Here is a 22,942-nt window from a genome sequence, read left to right on the forward strand (position 1 = left end):
AGAGAGAGAGAGAGAGAGAAAGGAGCCTGTGGATTTTGCAAAGAGACAAAGCTTTGATTCAGGAAATAGCATCTAGGGAGATGCCAAATCTAAAATTTTAAAACTTTAAAAAGTTATACATCAAAAGGGACTAGGCTAGGCAAAGAAAGAAAGAAAGAAAAAGAACACAATTTAAACAGAGACAGACACTGGGAAACCCAAAGGAGACAAGTTGGTGAGTGGTTCAGGCTCCAGTCTTTGCAGTGACTGAAGGATAGATAGCAGCACTATGCTTTACCAAGTGTTTATTGCCTCAGACGGAGGAAGCAGCAAAGGACAGCTATCCACTCAGGGAGTGGATGGTTCCCTACTTTGCCTCCTTCTGCATTTCCTGTCCCCCAAACTATCTTCCTGTTTTTATTTTCTCATTCTACTCTTATTTTCAGAGTAATTTCACAGTTTTTTTAATGATAACAAAGGATTTATTATCATTTGCAGATGAAATAAATGCACCATCCCATACTTGAAAGGTTTCAATAAGCCTTAACATTTTTCAGGTTGTACCAAGGCACTGCCACTGCCTAGTTATGTTATGCACCTGTTTCTAGAGTAAAAAAACTACACCTCCCTCAACATCAGTTCTGTACTGTTTCTGGTTTATGATAAACTTCCAAAACAGCAAAAAATTGCAAATATGTGCAAACACTGTGGTCCATTCAGAGTACTGCTTAGTCATCATCTTCCTCTTCCTCCTCTTCTTCCTCAAAGCTATCTTCAAAGCCCTCACTGTCCTTCTGGTTTTCATCCCCCTCTATTGCTATATCCCACTGTGGGTGATTTTCTGGCACAGGCTTGGCCTCATGAACTTCCAACTTCAATGGTTTAATCTGATCCAAACCCATATAGGAGTCTGATCTCAGAAACACAGTATACTGATAATTTCCAGGCTTGCCTGGTGCAGGAAACTTCAGCTCTACCTCCTCTGTATCTTTTAGTGTACACACATGATATGGCATGGATATTAATGTCTGCAACTTCCTATCTGCAATGTAAAGCCACCACCATTCTTGTTTTTCCTCAGGAAAGTAAAGGCTATACACAGGATGTGTTATTTTTGATTTGGTTTCCAATAGAGTGCTCTCTTTTCGCTGTATGCTTTGTAGTAATTCTTGCCACTCTGCTTCATCATCTTTGTTTTGTTTTTCATCTTGCTCTCTATCAGAGTCTCTGTCACTACCATCATCTTTCTCTCTTCGGGAATCTCTATTGGTTTCTTCTTCTTCAGAATCACTGCCCTTATCTGAAACTTCTTCTTCATCTTCCTTTACTGAAGCTTCATTCCCAACAACTCCATTTGCCTGCTTTTGTTTCTGTTGCTTTGACTGTGGTAATAGCACAGGTGCAGGTTTTTTTTTTTAAAGGTTTCTTTTTTTTTGATTTAGCAGTTTTCTTGGGTCCTTTACTCTTCTGTTGCCATCCTCGTTTTGTCCTGTTCTTGTTAGTTTCACCCTGCCCATCTTCTGCTGTTCCTCTGCAGCACAGATGGACTGCTCCTTTTCAAATACTTCAGCCATTGTTTGCCTTGTCAACTTAACCAGCACTGTAACTAAGGATCCTACTGTGATGTTGTTGCTGTCTTCATCATCTAACACCTGTGATTTTATATTCATGGTCACATATGGAAAACTCCCAAGGACAGCCATAACCTCTTCATATTTTTCATCTTCAAGGAAGTGCAGTAGAGTATGACAGTCTGATTCTTTTAAACTCACCAAATCCTGGATAGTTTAAATTTTATACTTCTTATGATTAGAAACCTGTCTAAGATTGTCCTCTTCAATGTAAGGGAGCTGCAGAAGGGGAGACTTAAATTGCTGAAGTCCCTGAACGGCCATCTGAGAAAGCTTCATGCAGTTTTCTAGGGATGCCAAAGTTGGAGCACGAAACTCCCTTTCTTCATGGTTCGGGACCATTACTATTAGTTGGCAGTTTTTAGTTTCACAGTTTTTAATCTTACCTCCTGCTGTATAACTCTCTAATCTGTACCTCCAACAGGGCACTCTCTTGCATAATCCAGCAGTCCACTGAATATCTTCCCCTGTGTTTCTAATCTACTTTTCATATTCACCAAACATCTTCATGTAAATGTCTTTCCTACATTTCAGATTCACTGCTTTTAAGTCAAACATTTCTTCCCAACTTGCTCCAACTCCAGTATTTAACATTTTTTATTTCCAGGTTCAAACCTACTAAGTTAGTGGCCCTCATAAATTACTCAGAATAATTAAAATTTCACCATCGATTTGGAAATCAATACAATGCTGATGGCTTCTTCTTTTACAGAATAACAATATTAGAACAAAGGAAACTGACATTTATTTACATAAATTAATAGGACACTTTATGAAAAAGTTAGGAAAGGCTAGTCTCAGAATAAGAGATACCCTCAAGAAAGTACAGTTAAAAGATTTACATTGGTGCACATACACAACACACACATTTTTTTTTCATTATAAGACAAAACGGTACATAGCTGTATTTACCAACTACTTATCTAAGTTTTATTATTCTCTCTTTTGTATATAACTGGTCAATTCTTATTCTATCTCTTAAAAACTCTTTTATACCCTTATTTTATTTTGTTTATCTTTTGTGTGGAGTTATAATTTTGATTGACCAGAAATCTTACTGAGCAGCCTGCTAGCTCCTTTAAGAAATGAAAGTGGAATCAAGGGATAAGAGATGAGGTTCTTGTGTTAGACCAGATGAAGCCCAGTGAATGTGTGAATTCATAGTGAAAATGGTATGTGGGCAGAGAAGCTAAAAAGATTTGAAAAAGTAAAATTGAACACAGGTCAGTGGAGGATTTTGTTTTTTGTTCTTATCCTAAATATTTAAATCCATTTATAGATTTTAAATTAAAGTGAATAAACAATACTTATATATTTATGATTGTAGTTTGGTGGTGTTTCACAATATCATTCTAAAGGACTCTTAATGTTATTTTTTTTCTGTTCATTTCACTGTTGTCTTGTAACTTCCTGAATCTAATAAATGTGTACTGGAAAAAAAAATTATTTTACTTCCATGTAATGGCAGATAGGAAATTTGAATAGAAATCTGATGTGTAGAGAAAGGAGAGAAACAGACCTTTAGCTATAATGAAGAAAACATGCATGTGCTTTAAAAACACATATTGCTAGGAATGATAGTGTTTGAAATATAAAATAAAGGTTGTGCAATGTAAGAATTTTGGATTTGGTTGAAGGATTCAGACTTGTCAAACTAAGTGTTGAATTACATGTTAAAATGGAGTAGAGATGGAAGGTAGGTAAAAATCTCTGTCAAGTAAAATCAGCATTTCCACCTTCCTGCCAGGGTGTTGGATGCAAAGTGCTAAGCAGCGATAAGGCTAACAAGGTACCTATAGACAAAGTGGGATTTTTCTCTCTCCACATTGTCATTAACTTAGTTCTGGCCTCTATCACCTCTCTTGAAATTGCCTCCACTTTCTCTCCTGTCAAATCCAATGCCCCTACACTGAAGCCAGAGTCATCTTTCTAGATTATCAGTTGAATCCTAATTAGCTCATTTAAAACCCTTCAATGACTTTTCCTCACACTCAAGGTAAAGGCCAAACTTCTTAGCTTTGAGATGCTGGTTTGAATGTCCCCAAGCATACCAAGATTTCTCCTGAATCTGGGCCTTTCCCCCACTTCACCCGTTTCCGTCTGGTTGAGTCCCACTTGTCCTTCAGGGTTGGCTTCCTCCTCCTCGTCCAGGGAGTTTGTGACATGAACTTCTTTTGTGCTCCTTGTTTGAAGCCTGCTTACTGGTCTGTCTCTGCACAAGCTAGGAACTATGTTTATGTATTGCTGTACCCTCAAAATAAAGTATTCATCTATTACATGGAAAAATATGCAGAAATCATTTATCTTAAATACATTTAAGGAGGAGTTAAGAAAACTAATGAGTTTGTTATATGATAAGTTCATTAGCATATAATATTGTTTTCTCACAAATGTAGCATTTGTTAAAAAAAATTTCTGTAATGTCTATAGTATGTTTCACAACTAAGGCTTATGACATTTTGTCTTATATTTTACATTAGTTTATTTTGGGGGAAAAGGTAACATTGGATAGCTTATTTTAAAATAAGATTTTATAAACAGATTATAGTATTAATGCATGCAATTGGGTGTTTATAAATTCTTTGTAATATGCATTTTCAGATAAATGTGATTGTTTGAAGACATCCATGTTGGGAGAAAGTGGAGGCAATTTCTCTGAGGAGAGCTTCACTTAAATTTCATTAGTTAATTTGCTCAATTACCACTTATTAAGTAATAGCCTTTGGGCCCACACTTGGCTTCAGGAGGGTACCAAAATGCATAAATAAGAGCAGTATAATATAGTGGTTATAAATTTGGGCTCTCTGAACTAAAGAGAAGACATCAGAGCCAGTTCCAACACTTTCAAATCATGTTACCTTGGACAGGTTACTTCAGCACTCCAGGGTATAGAAGTGAATAAGCAATTATAAATTATTATTATTACTTAAAATAATAATTAGAGCTGCTATCCTCTTGGGTCTTGCGGAAGATTATGAAAGAAAGTATGGAAAGCTCTTGGTACAGACGAAGCTTTGTGAATATTTGTTGTGTATACCATTGTTGTGGGTTATTAGAAATCATTCACCTTGGATTGTTAAAATGAGATCAGGAAAAAAATGGCAAATAGGAAATTTGAATAGAAATCTGATGTATAGAGTCTTAACAGATGAATATTGAAATAGGATATTTTAGGTAGTTGCAAAAGCATTTTATTTAGTCATTAATTTATTCATCCACATACATCCATCAATCTCATTTATGCATTAATTAATTAATTCATTCATTCATTCAAAAAATGCATTTTAAAAAGTAGTGGATATAATAGCACCAATTATTAGTTTTAAATTTGCAAGTAAGAATCCTATCGTCTAGTAAAGAAGTGAGTTGTGTAAATGTAAGCCCAATATAGCATACTTAACACAATAATAAAAAGCATCAAGTTACAAAGGTAACCTGGAAGAGACAATGACTGATTCCATCTGGATATGGGTATTAGGATGTGGAATCAGCAAGGACATCAGAAACAACAAGATACAAAATTTAAAAAGAATAAGAAAAATTAGAATAATACTGGGTAATTAGACTTACTGGGATTTAAAGAAGGCTACTGGATAAGATTTTATATGTTGCTCACTCCATGAGGGGTACCCAGACCAGGGTACAAGCTGGCTGAAGTCCAGACTAAGCTCCACTAATCAAACAATAACACCTTTTGTTGTTCTGCTTCTATACAGAGGAGGGAGTACCTTCCTCAAATTTTCATAAAGATGTTCTCTGCTTGGTCCATAAGTTTTGCACTGTGCAGCAACTCCTTTTTATTTCACCAAAAAGCATAGGGTGGACTAATGGAAGCTCTGAATATAGAGATTATATAGGAAAAATGAGAGAGAGAAAGTTCAGTAATTATACCAGGGGTAGAACATGATGAGATTGCCTAGCTAGGATTTCAATTTTGAGTAGGTAATGGTAGGAATTGTTCATGTATAGAAATGATATGATAGTGTCAGATCTGGTATTAATGTGAAGAAAAGCATTTTCCAGTTTGTCAGAATTTCCCTTCTTAAGTGTCATTCTGTTATAATATTAAATTTACTTTTTTAGTTACTTCTACTAATAATTCAATATGACTTCACCTTAATTGTTTATAATGTGATATTAGTGGAGTCCAGGCATATTTATTTTCTTCTACCAAATGAATAAGAATTACTGAATACGAAGGATAATTTTGACAGTGTACCTAAAGAAAGAATTTGTAACTGAAAGAATGACTATAGCTAAATGAATTCCTTAATTAGTTTAATTCCTTAATTTCTCTTTTCCTATGAAACCAAAATTAATAATTTGTTGGTTAATCAGAAAAAGTTAAAATGGGAAACTGTAAAAAGGATATACACATACATTAACCTCATCATTTTATTTTATTATTTATTACATAAGCAGCACATGACCAAAGCTTATAATTTTATTTAAAGCATATAGATATTTTCTCATTTTCCTTTTTCTTTTAAAAAAATCCAGGGCCAAGATGTTTTTAAATAAAATAGCCAGAGGTGTATTATGTATCTTGCCTAAATCTATCTATAACATATTGTCTACCATTTTCATTTTTAAAAGTGGTACAAGACCTTCGAGAATCATACAATGCAATTTTCCAGATTTTTATGTTTGTCCTGCAGTCATTTCAGTGGTTTGACCAACACCTAATTTGACAGCAGTATTTTTTAAGTAACTCATTTGTATCATATCCTTCAAGAACATTCAATTTAGTTTTCATAGAATCAACCTTCTTTCTTTTTGCATCCATATAACTAATTAATGTTTATTTATTTACATTTATATCCAACAGAAACAGGGCGAGAAACATACAGCTGACTCTTGATAAGTAGACAACTCAACTAATAAAAGCAGAAATTTCGTAGGTATACAGGGGTACCCCTGGTTATAAAGCATCAGCATTACTTGGCCATCTTTTGTGTCTCTTAGAGAGGAAAACAAGGGAAGGAAATAGTCCAGTAAATCTGTCAGATGCAACCAACTTGGTTAAGAGAGCATGTAGAGGACCTCAGTTTCTTCATTACAAAAGCACCAAATAGAGACTGAATTAATATCCAATGTTATTAATTTATAAAAACACATGGTGATATTGTGAAATTTTGGTCTTTATCCTGTTTCTTGGCATACAACTCCTAAAATCTTTGGAATCTCCAAAGTGATGAGTGTGTGTGTGTGTGTATGCTAATGAGTTGACTTATGGCTGACAGCCCATAGGTAACTACAGGATAGGGGCTAGTCACCAGAAGGACTGAGGCAGGATTAGGATTGGGACTTTCAGCCCTGCTCCCCAACCTCTGGGGAGAGTCAAGGGGCTGAAGGTTAAGTTGATTGACAGTGGCCAATGATCTAATCAATCATGCCTATGTAATGAACTTTCCATAAAAACTCAAATGGACTAGGTTCTGAGAACTTGCCAATAGACAAATATGGGTGACAGGGGTGCTTCCAGGAAAGTAAACTAGAATGCTTCCATGTGCCAAGAAGGTGGCACACCCCAGCTCCACAGGGACAGAAGCTTCTGCTCTGGGGGCCCTTTCAGACCTTGCCCTATGTGTCTCTTCATCTGACTGTTGTGTTTGTATCCTTTAAAATACTCTTTGTAATAAACTAGTAAAAGTTTGGTTTTTGTTTTGTTTTGTTTTGTTTTGTTCCCTGCCCCGCCGCCACCCCCACCCCGGGTTCTGTAAGCTGCTCTAACCAGTTAATCTAACCCGAAGAAGGGGTTGTGGGAATCCCAGTTTATAGCTGGTTGGTCAGAAGCACAGGTAAGTAACCTGGGGCTTGTTGTTGGCATTTGAAGTGGTAGGGGGCAGTTTTGGGGAATGAGCTCTCAACCTGTAGGAACTGGTGCTATCATCAGGTAGGTAGTGTCAGAATTGAGCTGAATTAGAAGACATTCAGCTTGTGTCCACTACAGAATTGATTGCTTGCTTGCTTGCTGGTGGGGAGCAGTTTGCACACACCTGGTGTCAGAAGCGTGTTGTGAGATTTTAGTGGAGAAACTGAGTTTGTTTTATCCACTCACACAACATTCAGAAGGCGGAGCACTTACTTTGTTCTAGTATTAGCATATAAACAGATTTGGTTGCAAAAAGTGGAGAGAAAAAGGCTATATGGTATCTCATCATTTTATGTCCTGCCACTGAGAAAAAACTTGGAGATAGAACACAAACTAAATTATTCTAAATTATAATCCCAGATCAGAAGCTCATTGTCCATTCAGTAGTCATGGTAGTCCTGAGAAGGAGCTCTTATAAACATGGAACATTTTGTCAAATAATGTTGATCTTTATAGAAATTATAATCACAAAACTAATTGGTTTGTTACATCATTAGAGTTATTTTTGCCATGTCATTATTCTTTTATTAAGAATTGTTTTCAATTCTCTATATTTTAGATGCAGCGTTTAAAAAGCCACAGTATTTATTACCAGTAGTGGAAGGGAACAACTAAATGTACATGTTGCTGCTACAAAAGCAGTTGTGGTAGAAATATATATATATTGAGAGACAAAAAATAAGAGTTATTAATAGAAGGATAAATATGGAATCAACAGGTAGAGGTAGAAATTCAAATAAAATAATTTGTATAGAGCACCATTTTAAATATAGGCAAGAAATGAAAAGGAAAAGATCTATTTTCTTCCAAGTGGGATTCATTCCATGAAAATCAAACATTTAGGGGAAAATGCAAAGTGCAAGGAAGGAGGCGTCAGGGCATTAAATTTAAAAAAAAATTGAGTACATATTTCTAAGTGACTTCAGGAGTCACTGCCTACTTAGTTACGTACAGAATAATTGCCACTGAATAGTTATAGAATATTGTTTATTGGCAGCCAGCATTTGAAGTCAACCTTCAACAACAATAAAAACAACAACAAAAAGTTAATTTTTTCATTGTTGGCTTAGGTTCAATATTTCTACTACTCTCTCTATATATGTTTGCCTAAATATATGTTCCTAAATACTATTCTTCTGTTTTCTTCAGCAAATTTTATCCTTATTAAAATATGCTGTATTCCTATAGTAAGTGTCCACGTTAAGGTGTTTGATAATGTTTTGATTATTTCGTTTATGAATCTATATTATTTCTTCCAATTTGTCAAACCCCCTCTGAAACTAACTTGTGAGGCAGAATTATTTTAGAATAGATACACAAGACACACACACAAATATTCTGGAATGATACTGAATCTAAAATACGTTCCTTAACCCTGTAAGCTCATGAAGCAGAAGTATCTTCAGTTTCTCTGCAGTGTTTTTCAGCTTAATGGTAGCTTATGTGAAATACTATTGAAAGTTATAATGAAGTTCTTTAACAGTTACTGTGATTCTACTCAGGTACATGTAGTATATGGGTATATTTTGAAATAGGTGTTTATTAGGTTCATGAGAACTATCATAGATGTCTTGCATTGGTGACCTACTTTTCTACTGCTTAGATTTTTTCTGTGTGTATTTTCTTCTGGCTTGACTGAGGCACAAAAAAAAAAAAAAATCACCAGTGATTGAGGGAACTAAGTATCTCAGGGGATTGGTAATGAGATACAGAGCCTTTAACCTCTTGGTCACTAGTTCAAATCTGCCCCAGGTCAAGAGTGACAGAAAGTCATTACCATCTGATGGCAGTTCAATAGGCTATGTGAAACGAATGTGTGATTTCAAGACCTAGTGGAGACAAATTCATGCCATAGACCTGCAGTAGAGTGAGTACAAATGGTAGCAGTGGTTTTGGTTTGAAGAGAAATGGGAAGTCCAGTCATTGCTAGATATTCCATCTTCTTTCTGTGAGCTGAGCTTCCTTTTGGTGGATTCGTTAATGGAATGGCATGAGAAAACTAGGTTTATGCCGTGATTTGAGGCCAAGAGGTGCACATCCATTGCTAATGAGGTACAATTCAGCATCACTAAATTGACTTTTTTTTTTTTTTTTTTGAGACAGAGTTTCACTCTTGTTGCCCAGGCTGGAGTGCAATGGCACGATCTTGGCTCACTGCAACCTCCGCCTCCCGGGTTCAAGTGGTTCTCCGGCCTCAGCCTCCCAAGTAGCTGGGATTACAGGCATATGCCACCACGCCCAGTTAGTTTTGTTGGTCAGGCTGGTCTTGAACTTTTAAAAAGTGATTTTAGTCTCAGATGATGATGTATTCAAGATTGAAAGTTACATCATTCGTGTCTTCCATTTCTTCAATGCCCTCAACGTATATTTTTTAAAGGTTTCAGTTTCCTTTTTAATCATGACATTAATTTCATCTAATTTGGACATATGACTGAACATTTAGGGAAGCCCGTTCATTCTTGTTAATCTTTCACTTGAAAAATACTTAGTTAACAAACAAGAACAGACAATTATAGAGACAATTAAAAATATGGAATTCCAAATTGAGTATCATGGAAAAAGATCATTGCGATAAAATCTAATTGAATTGTGTGCATTCATATCAATAAATGAAATTTTTTACATTCTGTTTTTTTTGGGTTGAGATTATGTGAGGAATTTTGTCTTTCTGCTATCTTTAATAAACTGTCATTTTATTAACAATTTCTGATTTGGGGACATTTTAAAGGAATTATCTTTCTGAAGAGGAAAAAAGGCTTGTTTATACCTGAAAATTTTATAAGATGATAGCATTTTAATAATGGCATATTTACTATTTTATTTTATGTTGGGGGCAGTAATTTTTGAAATGAATCCACAATGCTGGGTTGTAAGAATTTTAAAGCTGCCTTCAATAATGCTTATGATGTGGGAAAAAAAGTAAAGAATGGTAATAACTCTGCCTCATGTTAAAGATTTCTGCTCTGGACAAAGATGAACAGTTGTTGAAAATATGACAGTCAGGGATTTTAGAAAACAAACTTACAAGAACTTCTCTGTGTTGAAGTCCCTGTTACTTAGAAGACCTTCAGTCCCAACTTTAAATAAAAGACACTTGTTATCATTATCATTGCTTAAAATATCACTTTAATTTCACATCTTCAAAGGCATTCTTTTGCCCTGAAATATACCAGTGATTTCTACAATATCTGAAGAACTATGATTCGAGAATTAGAAATTTAAATTGCACAGGCTTAATGTTAGAGTATTTCCGTTACCCTTTGCAGGTTTTGAGGCAGCTTATTCGACCTTACAGTCTCACCAGGAAGCTAATGGGAAAGCCTTGCAGCAATCTTCACAGGAAAGTTTCCAAATGTCAAGTGTCATCTTTCCAGCTGTTAGATGAATGGGTAGCCAAGAGGCATTTATTTGGGTGTGCAGCCCCTGTGAAATCTGGGTGAGGCAGGAGAAAAGGCTATAATTTGGTGTTTAGTTTACCAGCATCAGTATAGTTGCAAATCTCCTAGCCAGGCAAAGGATTTCATTTTGTGGTTTAATGATTGACAGCCAGCTGCAGTGTTCTTGCACTTAAAGAATAAAAATGCCTGAAAAAAGGGCATCATCGATATGTCATACTAATTTTTGAATCCTCTACTGCTTCAGATAAAAACAATCTTATCAACAGAGCTGCCTTCTTCTTCTCGAAACCCCTTTCCAACTGAGAAGAGGTAGGCTTTTGAAATGACAACTGTATTAAAATCTTGAGACTTACTGAAAAATTGTCCTTCAGTTTAAGATATGTTGCAAACTCTTTTATTCTTGTGTTAAGGGAAGATTGATATAAATCATTGGCCACTGTCAGGTTGAAAAACAATGAATATCAATAAAAAGACAGTTTTAAATCATAATGGGTTTAGTTTGAGATAGTGATAGTCTCCAAAAAATAATATTGAAGTATGTCATGGCTAAATGCTGTTTCCATGCTAAGTTTTTCCACTGGGTCAGGATCATAGTGTTGAGATGACTTCAGGTCAGTCTCATTGGGAAACTGGGCCTTTAGACTTAACTAGTACCAGAAATGTATGTGATCTCATCTTTATCTCTCGCAATGGCAAGTAGTAAAGTCAAATTTGCTTACAGTCATTGAAAAATGAAGTCTTCTTCAGTTGCTTATAAATAAACATACATTAAACCCTATAGTACTCTCCACATAATTTTCCTCTTTGCTAGTACATTCAGGTTAAATTGTGATGTGTTCTTCAGCTGATATTTTTAAATAATTATTATGCATCAGAGACTTGACACTTTTACTATTAACAATTATATTCCTAACAATGTGAAGTTTTTTGTGTATAAAGGAGAATTTATTTTTTGTAACATCCATATGTTCTAAAAGGAAGTCAAGGAAAAAATGAGCAATGAGGCTGTGTACCTAATGGAGCTATCAAAACAAAACTGTCTAGTTGGTGATAGAGAAAGAAAATACCATGACTGATAAGTAATTTTAATGCCTTTTATTGACTTTGTATAAGTTCCAAACTTTTATTAAATGGCAGTGTTTGACCTGAAAAGTAATTTAAAATGAAATTGTCTCCATAAAGACAGAATATTTCCTTACCCATATAGCAATAGATTGCTACTTCAGGCAGAGATAATTGAAGATTAGAATGGCAGAAATAAAAACTAACTGAAAAATCTGATCCAATACATAGGGAATCTAACCTTAGTTCATGTTGATGGAGTATGAAGGAAATTAACCACTGCAGTATCAATTGGTCCAAATATAGTAGAAGTGTTATGCATCCCATGCCAAATTTTCAGCGCTCTAATGCGTGGGGTCCGCTGGGTCTAATGGCAATGTAGCACAATAAAACAAAACACCCAAAACCTTTAGTTTGCTGTGGAAAATTTAAATACAAAACAACCTAATTAGAAATTTTGACCAGAATTGTGTTCTTCTGAATTCAGTGACTTAGTAAAGTTGAATCTCAAACAAGCTGTAAAGGATCAGATCAAAAAATATCCAGGATGGTATAATGGCATCCTGAAAGTCAAGCAGTCTGGGTTCAAGTCTTGAACTAATTGCTCAGTAATTCTGCCTTCAGACTTTTGGGAATATCATGTTGCCTTTTTGGTTTTCTCACTTATGTCTCTGAGACAGAACTTTGTCATCATAGAGGTAGAATTCCCAGCTCAAGGACTTAACAACTTTTAAAATCTCCAATACATTATCTTGAACCTCATCATTTTCATTCATGGAAGGGGCAGAATTATAATTTTATATGGTTCTAAAACTCAAATAATATATATAAAAAATTAAAAATCTAATTTGTTGAATACCCATTATGGTTGATTGTTTTTAGAGGCTTAGCATTCACATTGTATGCAAAATTACCTCTGGATTAACCATTTTCCCATTTAAAAAAATGGAGAACTATACTGGATTTGGTTAAGATGTAGTTGGCCATGAGTTAGGAAGCTGAGGAACAGGATTTAAAAGAGTAAATTCACATAGTAAGATAATTTACTCAGAAGAATACAACAATAATAGAATTATCTGAAAATGCTGTAAAAATTGTTAAATATCCTCAAAGAGATAAAGAAAAGAATAACATCCAGAAAATATAAAAGAAAAAAATGTAATGCCTTTCTTAAGGTGTTAAAACTAGTTAATGGCAATGCTGGGGGTAGAACCCAAGTTTTTCTGTTCTCGGTTCTACTGTTCTTTTCAATAACCAGCTTACTTTTTCCTCATGATGTTCTTTTCTCTTTTTCTGAGTTCCAGCTGAGCATGTGGAAGTCAGAACACATAAGTAAGTTCCTACCAGTTATCAGAGAACTCTGCTCCAGGGTGGGGACAAGTATTGGACTTTTTGTGATTCTTATAACCAATACTCAAAATTTTACCTTATTTCATTTTAGATCACTTCCAATATATTGAACAGTCACTGTATACCAGACAACATCCTGTGAGAATGTAGCCTTCAAATACATTTTTAATCAGTTTTGTTCTCTGTTGTATCCCTAGAACAGTGGTTACCTTATTGTTGGTGGTTGGCCAATGAAATGCCTGCCATATGTAGGCACTTAATAAATACAATTGAAACAATGGGTAGGTTTTGGAAATGTTTTAGATTATGAGGACACTGAGTTTAGGAAATGGATTTTATAAGTTCACATGGCTCAGTGGTGATAGATACTACCTTAGACTACTAAAAGATCTGGTGTTTGATGGTGGGGTAGAGTTACCATGGGAACAGAAGGATACAAATGAACATGCTTGGGGTTTGTAGTTTTTCTCATTTGATCTTCACAACCATCCTTCCCTATAGATATTGTTATTTCTATTTTGAAGTGACCTCTGGGCAACTACACTGGTTTTCTCTTCATACTCTATCCTCACCTTAGTCTATTTCAGAGAATTCTCCTTCTAGAAATATAAGGGTTAATAGGTTAACACAAGAGCAAGTATTGGCTGATATGTTGTTGACTTACAATTTTGAGCTTCTTATTCCAAGGCTTAATATTTAACATCACTGCTGTCACCTGTCTTAAATGTCAGCTTCTTTGATTTACCTTCGTCACTCTCACCTTGATCATACTGACTCCTTTATGTTACATGGATTTGCTGTCAGGCACCACCCTGAGCTGGTCACCATGTTTTTATTACTTTAGTCATTGACATCTTGTCAGCAGTATCATCACCTTTGCCCCTGGGCCTGTCAGTATGGCAATTGTTACCTTTTTGATTGACACTTTTGAAAATTTGTCAACATGTTATTTATTATTTTAGGGGGATCTCTGTCTAACTTAAAGTCATTTCTTAAAGTTAATTTGCTATTTTATTCTTTGAACAGACTCTTTGGTTTGTATGCAGTAGAGGCTGTAATAGTCTACATGCTATTATATTAACAGATAATATTATAACTAGTAGAATGTAAAAGAAACCAACATATTACTGTAGTTCAGTGATATGGTTTAGATCTGTGTCTCCACCAAATCTCATGTTGAATTGTAATCCCCAGTGCTGGAGGTGCGGCATGGTGGGGGGTGATTGAATCATGGGGGCAGAATTAGAGTATCTCTCAGGACAAACTAAAACAAAAACACAAAATACCAAAAGACTAATAAAAAAAAAACTTAATGCAAGAACAGTACTAAGAGATGTTTTATAGCAGTAAATGTCTACATTACAAAAGAAAGAAGATCTGAAATAAATAACCTAACTTTAAACTTTGATGAACAACAACAACAAAACAAGAACAACAACAACAACAACAAAAACAACTAAGCCCAAAGTTAGCAGAAGGATGGAAATAATAAAGATTAGAGCAGGAATAAATGATATAATGAATAAAAATACAATAGAACAAAATCAACAAAATTAAGAATTGTTTTTCAAAGGATAAAATTGACAATTTGTTATCTGAACCAAGAAAAAAAAAGAGTATTCAAAAATAAAATCGGAAATGAAACAGGAGACATTACAACTAATGCCAGAGAAATAAAAAACAAGACCATAAGGGACTATTATGAACAAATTTGACAACCTAGAAGAAGTGGATAAATTCCTAAAAACATACAACCTATAAAGACAGAATTAAGAAGAAATAGAAAACCTGAAAAGACCAATAACAAATAAGGAGATGGAGTCAGTAATCAAAAACCAACTCAAACAGGAAAGCCTAGGACCAGGTGGCTTCACAGGTTAATTTTTCTGTACATTTAAAGAAGAATTAATATCCTTTCTTCCTAAAGGCTTGTAAAAAGTAGAAGAGTAAATACTTCCATACTCATTTTATGAGGCCAGCATCACACTGTTACCAAATCCAGACAAAGACACCACAAACAAAGAAAATGACAGGCCAATATCCCTGATGAATATGGATGCAAAAACTTTCAATGAAATATTAGCAAACCAAATTCAACAGTACATTAAAAAGATCATATTCTATGACCTATAAATCTCTATAAAGCAAGACTTATTCCTAGGATGCAAAGATGGTTCAACATACACAAATCAATAAATGTGATAACACCGCATTAACAGAATGATGGGCAAAAACCATATGCCAAACCAAAGAAATAAAAGGCATCCATATCAGAAAACAAGAAGAAAAATTAACTATTTGCAGAGGACATGATCTTATACTTACAAAACCCTGAAAACTGCACACACACACACAAAAACTGGAGATCTAATAAACAAATCCAGTAAAGTTGCAGGATTCAAATCAACATACAAAAAGCGGTTGTGTTTCTGTATGCCAACAATAAACTATCCAAAAAATTAAGAAAAAAATCAATTTACAATAAGACCAGAAAGAATAAAGTACTTAGGAATACACTGAATCCAAGGACATGAAATACTTTTAAAATAAAAACTGTAAAATACTGCCAGAAAGTAAAGCAGACAAAACTAAATGGAAAGACATCTTATATTCTTGGATTGGAAAAACTAATGTTAAAGTGTCCATTTCACCTAAAGCAATGTACAGATTCAATGAAATCCTTATCAAAATTCCAGATACATTTTTACAGAAATAGAAAATGTAATCCTAAAATATGTATGAATCCACAAAATACCCAAATAACAAAAACAATTTTGAATAAGAATAAAGCTAGAAACATTATATTTCCTGATTTCAGAATAATTACAAAGCAATAATAATTAGAGTAGTATGCTACTGGCATAAAAACAAACATGTAGAGCATTGGAACAATAGAGAGCTTATATCCTACAGCCATGTCATGTACAGTCAACTATACAACATATACAATGACTTTCAATACGAAAGTCAAGAATGCATAGCGGGGAAAGGATTGTCTCTTCAATAAATGTTACATTGGGAAAAGTGGCTATCCACATGCAAAATAATTAAATTGGAATGTTTTCTTTCACCACAGACAAAAATTAACTCACAATTAATTAAAGACTAAAATGTAAGACCTGCAACTGTAAAACTCCTTAGAAGGAAGCATATGGGAAAAGCTTCATGACATTGGTTTTGGCAATAATTTCATGGATATGACACCAAAAGTGCAGTCAACAAAAGCAAAACGAGAGAAGTGAGATTACAACAAACTAAAAGAACTTCTGCATAGCTAAGGAAACAATCAACAGAGTAATAAAGCAGCCTTCAGAATGGGAAGAAATATTTACCATTAATTAACCAGCAGTTAATTTCCAAAAAATATAAGAAACTTTGAAAATTCAATAGCAAAATATTTAAATAGTCCAATTTTAAAAATCAGCAAGGGACTTGAATAGATATTTTTTCAAACAAGCCATACAAATGGCCAACAGGTGTATGAAAAATGCTTATCACTGATCATCAGGAAAATGAAAATCAAAACCACATTGAGATATTACCTCACACTTGATACAATGACTATTATCAGAAAAACAAAAGTTTGACAAGTTTGTGGAGAAATTGAAACCCTTATACAACTGTTGGTGCAATGTAAAATGGTGAAACTGCTATAGAAAACAGTATAGATGTTTCTCAAAAAATTTAAAATAGAACTATCATATGATCCAACAATCTCACTTCTGGGTATATATCTAAAATAACTGAAATCATTATCTCAAAGAGATATCTGCACCCTCATGTTCACTGCAACATTATTCACAATAGCCAAGATATAACCTAAATGTCCACTGATAGATAAATGGATAATGGCCAGGTGCGGTGGCTCACGCCTGTAATCCCAGCACTTTGGGAGGCCGAGGCGGGCGGATCACAAGGTCAGGAGATTGAGACCATCCTGGCTAACATGGTGAAAACCCGTCTCTACTAAAAATACAAAAAATTAGCCTGGCGTGGTGGTGGGCGCCTGTAGTCCCAGCTACTCGGGAGGTTGAGGCAGGAGAATGGCGTGAACCTGGGAGGCAGAGTTTGCAGTGAGCTGAGATTGTGCCACTGCACTCCAGCCTGGGTGACAGAGCGAGACTCCGTCTCAAAAAAAAAAAAAGAAAAGAAAAAAAAAGAAATTCTGATGTATACATGCAAGAGAATATTAGTCAGACTTAAAAAAGAAAGAAATTGTACTGTTTGTGAAAGAATGGATAGACCGGGAAGACATGCCAAATGAAGTGGCCATCACAGAAGGACACATACTGCATGATTCCCTCTATATGAGGCATCTAAATTAGTCAAATGTGTAGAAATAGACGATAGAATGATGGTTTCCAGGAGATGGGTGAGAGCGATGTTGGGTATATTGGAAAGAAAGAAGGAAAGAAAAGAAAAGAAGGAAAGAAAGAGAAAGAAAGAAAAGAAGGAAGGGAGGAAGGAGAAAGAAGGAAAGGGAGGACAGGAGGGAAGGGAGAGAGAAGAAAGAGAAAAAGAAATAAAAGGAAAGAAAGGAAAGAAAGAAAAAGGGAAAAAAGAAAAAGAAAGAAAGGAAGGGAGGGAAAGAAGGAAAGAAAGGAAAGAAAAGAAAGGAAGAAAGAAAAGGAAAGAAAGAAAGAAAAGAAAAGAAAAAGAAAGAGAAAAGAAAAGAAGGGATAAAGTAAGCAACAATAACAAAGGGACACAAGGAAACTTTTGAACGTGATGGATATGTTTGTGACGTGGATTGTAGTGATAGTAACATGAGTGTATGCATATATCCAAAGCACTGAATTTTATACATTAATTATGTTTATTGTAGACTGATTGTACCTCAATAAGGCTGTGGGAAAAAAAGTGTGTAATAATACTGCTCTCAGCATATTAATATATAAATAACAAAACAATGTTTAGTGAAGCAGTTTTTTAACCATTAATAAATAAAATAGACTACTTTTTTTAAAAAAAGAAAGAAAAGATACTCTGTTAACTGTTGTGTTCCTAGCACCTGGACAGAATGCCTGCCATATAGAATGCACTTGATAGATATAAATTTTATATGCTAAGGAAATATTTTAGATCATGGGACAAATGGGGTTTAGGAAGCATATTTTACAAGTTCACTTGGCTCATTGGTGATACTACCTCAGGTTGCTAAAAGAGCTGGTACGTGGCAGTGGGAGAAGAGTTTACATGGAAATAGAAGTATGGAAAAAGAATACGTCAGAAAGAGAAAATAGCAAGTGTAAATGTCCAGTTAAAGGCAGAGTTTGGTAGAAGGCACATGTGACTATGATGTGTATATTTATAGAGATTGGCATAAGGTAAGTTTGGATAGGCAGACAGGACCATATCATGAAAGAGCTTGTAGGCTATCATGAAAAGTTGAATATTAACAAAATCCAATGGAAAACTAATGAAAAGTTTAAGCAGGCGCATAACACAATCAAATTTCTGTTTTAAAAACCGTACTCTGGTACAGAGTAAAGAACAGATTTGAGTAGGAGGCAAGGAGAATGCAGAAGTCAGTAAGAAAAAGTCTCAGTCAGAGATAATAGTGGCAAAGAGAATGGAGTCAAAAATAATTAGATTTGCTGTAGAATGGAAATGGGAGTTGAGAGAGAAGAAATATCAAAAATAATACAATTAACAGGTTTTAACAAGCTTGATGGATGGTAGTGTCATAAAGTAAATGGGGGAAAACTGGGGAGGAATAGTTATTTTTTGTTGAAGGAGGAGGAGTTTTTGCATGTTACTACATTAAGTTGTTAAAGAGCTGATAATTGGGGGTAGAGGTAGAGTTTAGATGGAGAAAGATGGGACATGGATTTGAATTAATATCATTTAATTTTCAGAGTCCAGATATGCTGACCATTATGCCATGGAGCCAATTAATATTTAATTTTCTAGTCTTATTTTATGCTCAGATTACAAGTATAGAGGAATGTGAACATAGTCTTTTAAAGAAATGTGTAAAATGGAATCATTATTTTGTAGAAACTTCTGAAGCCTCAAATCAGAAAAGATTTTATATCAGAAGGAAATTTTATTATGAATAATAATTTCTCAAAATGGAGAGTGAAATCTGTTTTTATATTATAATTGTAATCACTGGAGCTAGGCCTTTCCATCATGGAAACAGCTAATCCAAATTAATTTTTACCCTGTAAGATTTTTCCCTCAATAGATATTTCTTCAAAGAGCGAAGGAACTGATCTTGAGTTAATTATTAGTGCATTAATCCAGTCTGTGAATTAATCTAGCCACAAGCAGCTACGCAATGTTATTTATTCTTTTCCTTAAAATAATTTCAGAATGGATGTTTCTAAGCAGCTGTGCTCCAAGATAGGGCCCGTTGTAGCATATCACAATGAAATATAAACAAAATGAGTAAGTGAAAGATGCTTGATTATTTTGAATTGCATGGAACATAGTGATGGTGATTTCTTCTTCAATCAAATATAACAAACAGTACCACTAGTATTGCTTTTGGTAGTGCTTTTCTCTTCCCTTTTTTTTTTTTTTTCCAAATTTCATTCTAGCAAAGCAAATTAGGAGAAAATGCAACTGGGATGTATACTTATCATGTGAGTTACTTTTTCCCAACAACATAATCATTACACATCCAAATGTCTCTGCTATAATTCCATGACCCCATGAGGTATAACAGAGGAAACCAGTGGTAAAGAGTAATAATTTAATAATAAAATAATGGGTTATTATAGTTTGACTGTATTTTTATTTCTATTCTTTAATTAATGGCATTATGATTGTCTTAATGATATTTGAATAGGGTATGGTTTTTATTTTTGATAAGATTTTTCAATGTGTGTGTATATGTACTCTGTGTGTTCAATCAAACCATCATGAATAACTTTTTAGGTTAGTTTCTTGTTTTGAGGACATTAATAATTTAGAAAATTCATGTTTATGTAAGATGGGGGCAGCAGCCGGGCGTGGTGGCTCACGCCTGTAATCCCAGCACTTTGGGAGGCCAAGGCGAGCAGATCATGAGGTCAGGAAATCAAGACCATCCTGGCCAACATGGTGAAACCCCATCTCTACAAAAAATACAAAAATTAGCTGGGCGTGGTGGCAGGCGCCTGTGGTCCCAGCTACTCGAGAGGCTGAGGCAGGAGAATGGCGTGAACCCGGGAGGTAGATCTTGCAGTGAGCCGAGATCACGCCACTGCACTCCAGCCTGGGTGACAGAGCAACACCCCGTCTCAAAAAAAAAAGAAAAAAAAAAAAGATGGGGGCAGCTTGATATAATGTAGTTAGTGTAAACTTTCAATTCAGGTCTTGCTCTACCACTTATTAATCTTTGGACAAGCAGTTTACTTTCTTTGGGCCTCACTTTCCTCATCTTCAATAGGAGAATAATGCATACCTTAAAAATCGTGATTAAAAAATACCTATCACTGGGTCTGGTATAAATATTACTTGCAAATGGACAACTGTCTTGTTGATTTTAAGAATAAAATAGAAAAAAATTTTAACTGTCCTATTTTTACAGTAGACCTTAACATTTGGACAATGTGTTGATGCTTGTCAGAGCTGACACTTTATTAGCAGATGAGAGGTCCACATGAGCACCTTTTAGACTATCTTCCAAACTTAAAACAGTCTGTTCTCTTGAACAGACCCCCAGTAGCCAGGTAGTTGAATAAAATAGACACCTAACACAATATTGGCCAAGCCTGAATCTCTTACTTGATAATTAGGAACTAGGAAAAGAACTCATGTTACTGGAGAAGTGACCTCATCCTTGAAAGCTCTGTGTAATTTCTTGGAGGGATTTTTAAAATATTTTTAAAAATACTGTTATTTGAGTCCCCCTCCAAGGGATTCTGATATAATTTAGTAGGAACGTACCTGGCCTGGACATCATAATTTTTAAAACTCTCTACGTGTTTCTGGTAAGTAGAGTAAAAAATTACTGGGCTAGACCTACACAATATTAATCATTCTGGATAAAGAAGTAGAGGAAGCCAATTGGAAGAGGGAGAAGAATAAAGTAGCTGTACATAGAAAGAGGACAAAGCACGAAAAATCTTCTTACTTTCCTCGAGAATTCCCAGCTCTTCCTGGAGGCCTGGCTGCATTTCTGCATGAGTTTCATGAGATCCTCCTGTAACTCATGATAAGTATCTGAGGCCAATTCATTACTTCCCACCAAAGGAGTTCATTCTAAATTGGAAGTCAGAATTCCAGTAGGGAGAAAAATGCTCTGTTTTAGGCAAAAGTGTGATGTTGGTGAATCTTTGTGTCATTTAATGTGACTGAATTATAGAAACACACACACACACACACACACACACACACACAGACTCTTAATTACCCAGGGCAATTACTTACTCTTCCCACTAGATAGCTCTTGGAGAGACTGGCCTAAAACACACACACACACACACACACACACACACACACACTCTTAATTACCCAGGGCAATTACTTATTCTTCCCACTAGATGCTCTTGGAGAGACTGGCCTAAAACACACACACACACACACACTGGCCTAAAACACACACACACACACACACACACACACTCTCTCTCTCTCTCAATCACACACACACACACACACACACACACACACACACACACACACACACACACACACACACACACACACACACACACACAGAGTCTCTCTCTCTCTCTCTCTTAATTACCCAGGGCAATTACTTACTCTTCCCACTAGATGGCTCTTGGAGAGACTGGCCTAAAATCAGCAATCTTCCAGAGCTTGAATGCCACTCTACGTTAGAATCATAGAATAATGGGCTTTTATAGATTTGGAATAAAGCTAATGATTATTTCATCTAAACTGATTATCACCTTACTGGGAACTAATTTGAAAAAGACACTAAGTACCCAAGGTCACTAATCTAATACATTCAGTAAATATGTTGAGTATCTCTCTGCCAAGTCTTATGCTAGGTGCTGAAATTAAATCAAGCGGGAGACAGCATATATGTAAGCAAATAAGTACAGAGTATGATTAGGAAGCAGCTTTGCTTGTGGGAAGCTGAGGAGGTTTTTTTTTCTTTCTTTCTTTTCTGTTTTCATCAGCTGTACTGCAATATAATTTGTATATAATAACATTTGCCAATTTCCATTGTACCATTTGATGAGTTTTGACTGATGTATGGAGTCATGCAACCATCACCACAATCACTCACCATAAATGTTGAGTAGGAATCATCAGCCTACTGTGATTCCTGTGCTGCGAAAGACTGAGACATGAAGCAAAGGGATGAGTTAAAAGGTTATTGTGGTAAATTCAGTGAGAGATAACCATGCTTAGACCAGGAGGTAGTAGTGGAGATGAGAAATGTAATATATTTGGAAAAAGGGACAATAGATTTTTCTGACAGACTGGCTGTAAGGTGTAAAAGAAAAGGCACAAATGATTGTGAGGTTTTTGGCCAAAGGTATTGGAAGGATACAGTTGCCATTCATTGAAATGAGCAAGGCTGTAGAAGAAGCAGGTTTGGTGGCAGAAAATTTGCGTCAGGGGTTTTCAGTTTAAAATGCCTAATAAATATTCAAGTGTAATAAGTTTAAAATACAAATCAGAAATATCCAACTGATTGCAACAATCTAATCAGAGGAGAGGTCTGAGTTAGGGATAGAAAT

General features: G+C 35.2%; 1 protein-coding gene and 1 pseudogene across 2 annotated transcripts in view; one reads left to right on the forward strand and one right to left on the reverse strand.

Annotated features, from left to right (window-relative positions):
* Nucleotides 1-22,942, forward strand: part of DPYD (dihydropyrimidine dehydrogenase) — an 841,965-nt gene that overhangs the window by 374,939 nt on the left and 444,084 nt on the right. The window lies entirely within an intron of this gene.
* On the reverse strand, nucleotides 472-1,965 carry LOC101145615 (translocation protein SEC63 homolog; annotated as a pseudogene).

The sequence above is a fragment of the Gorilla gorilla genome, chromosome 1 (assembly GCF_029281585.2).
Source record: "Gorilla gorilla gorilla isolate KB3781 chromosome 1, NHGRI_mGorGor1-v2.1_pri, whole genome shotgun sequence".
NCBI classification, from domain to species: Eukaryota; Metazoa; Chordata; class Mammalia; order Primates; family Hominidae; genus Gorilla; species Gorilla gorilla.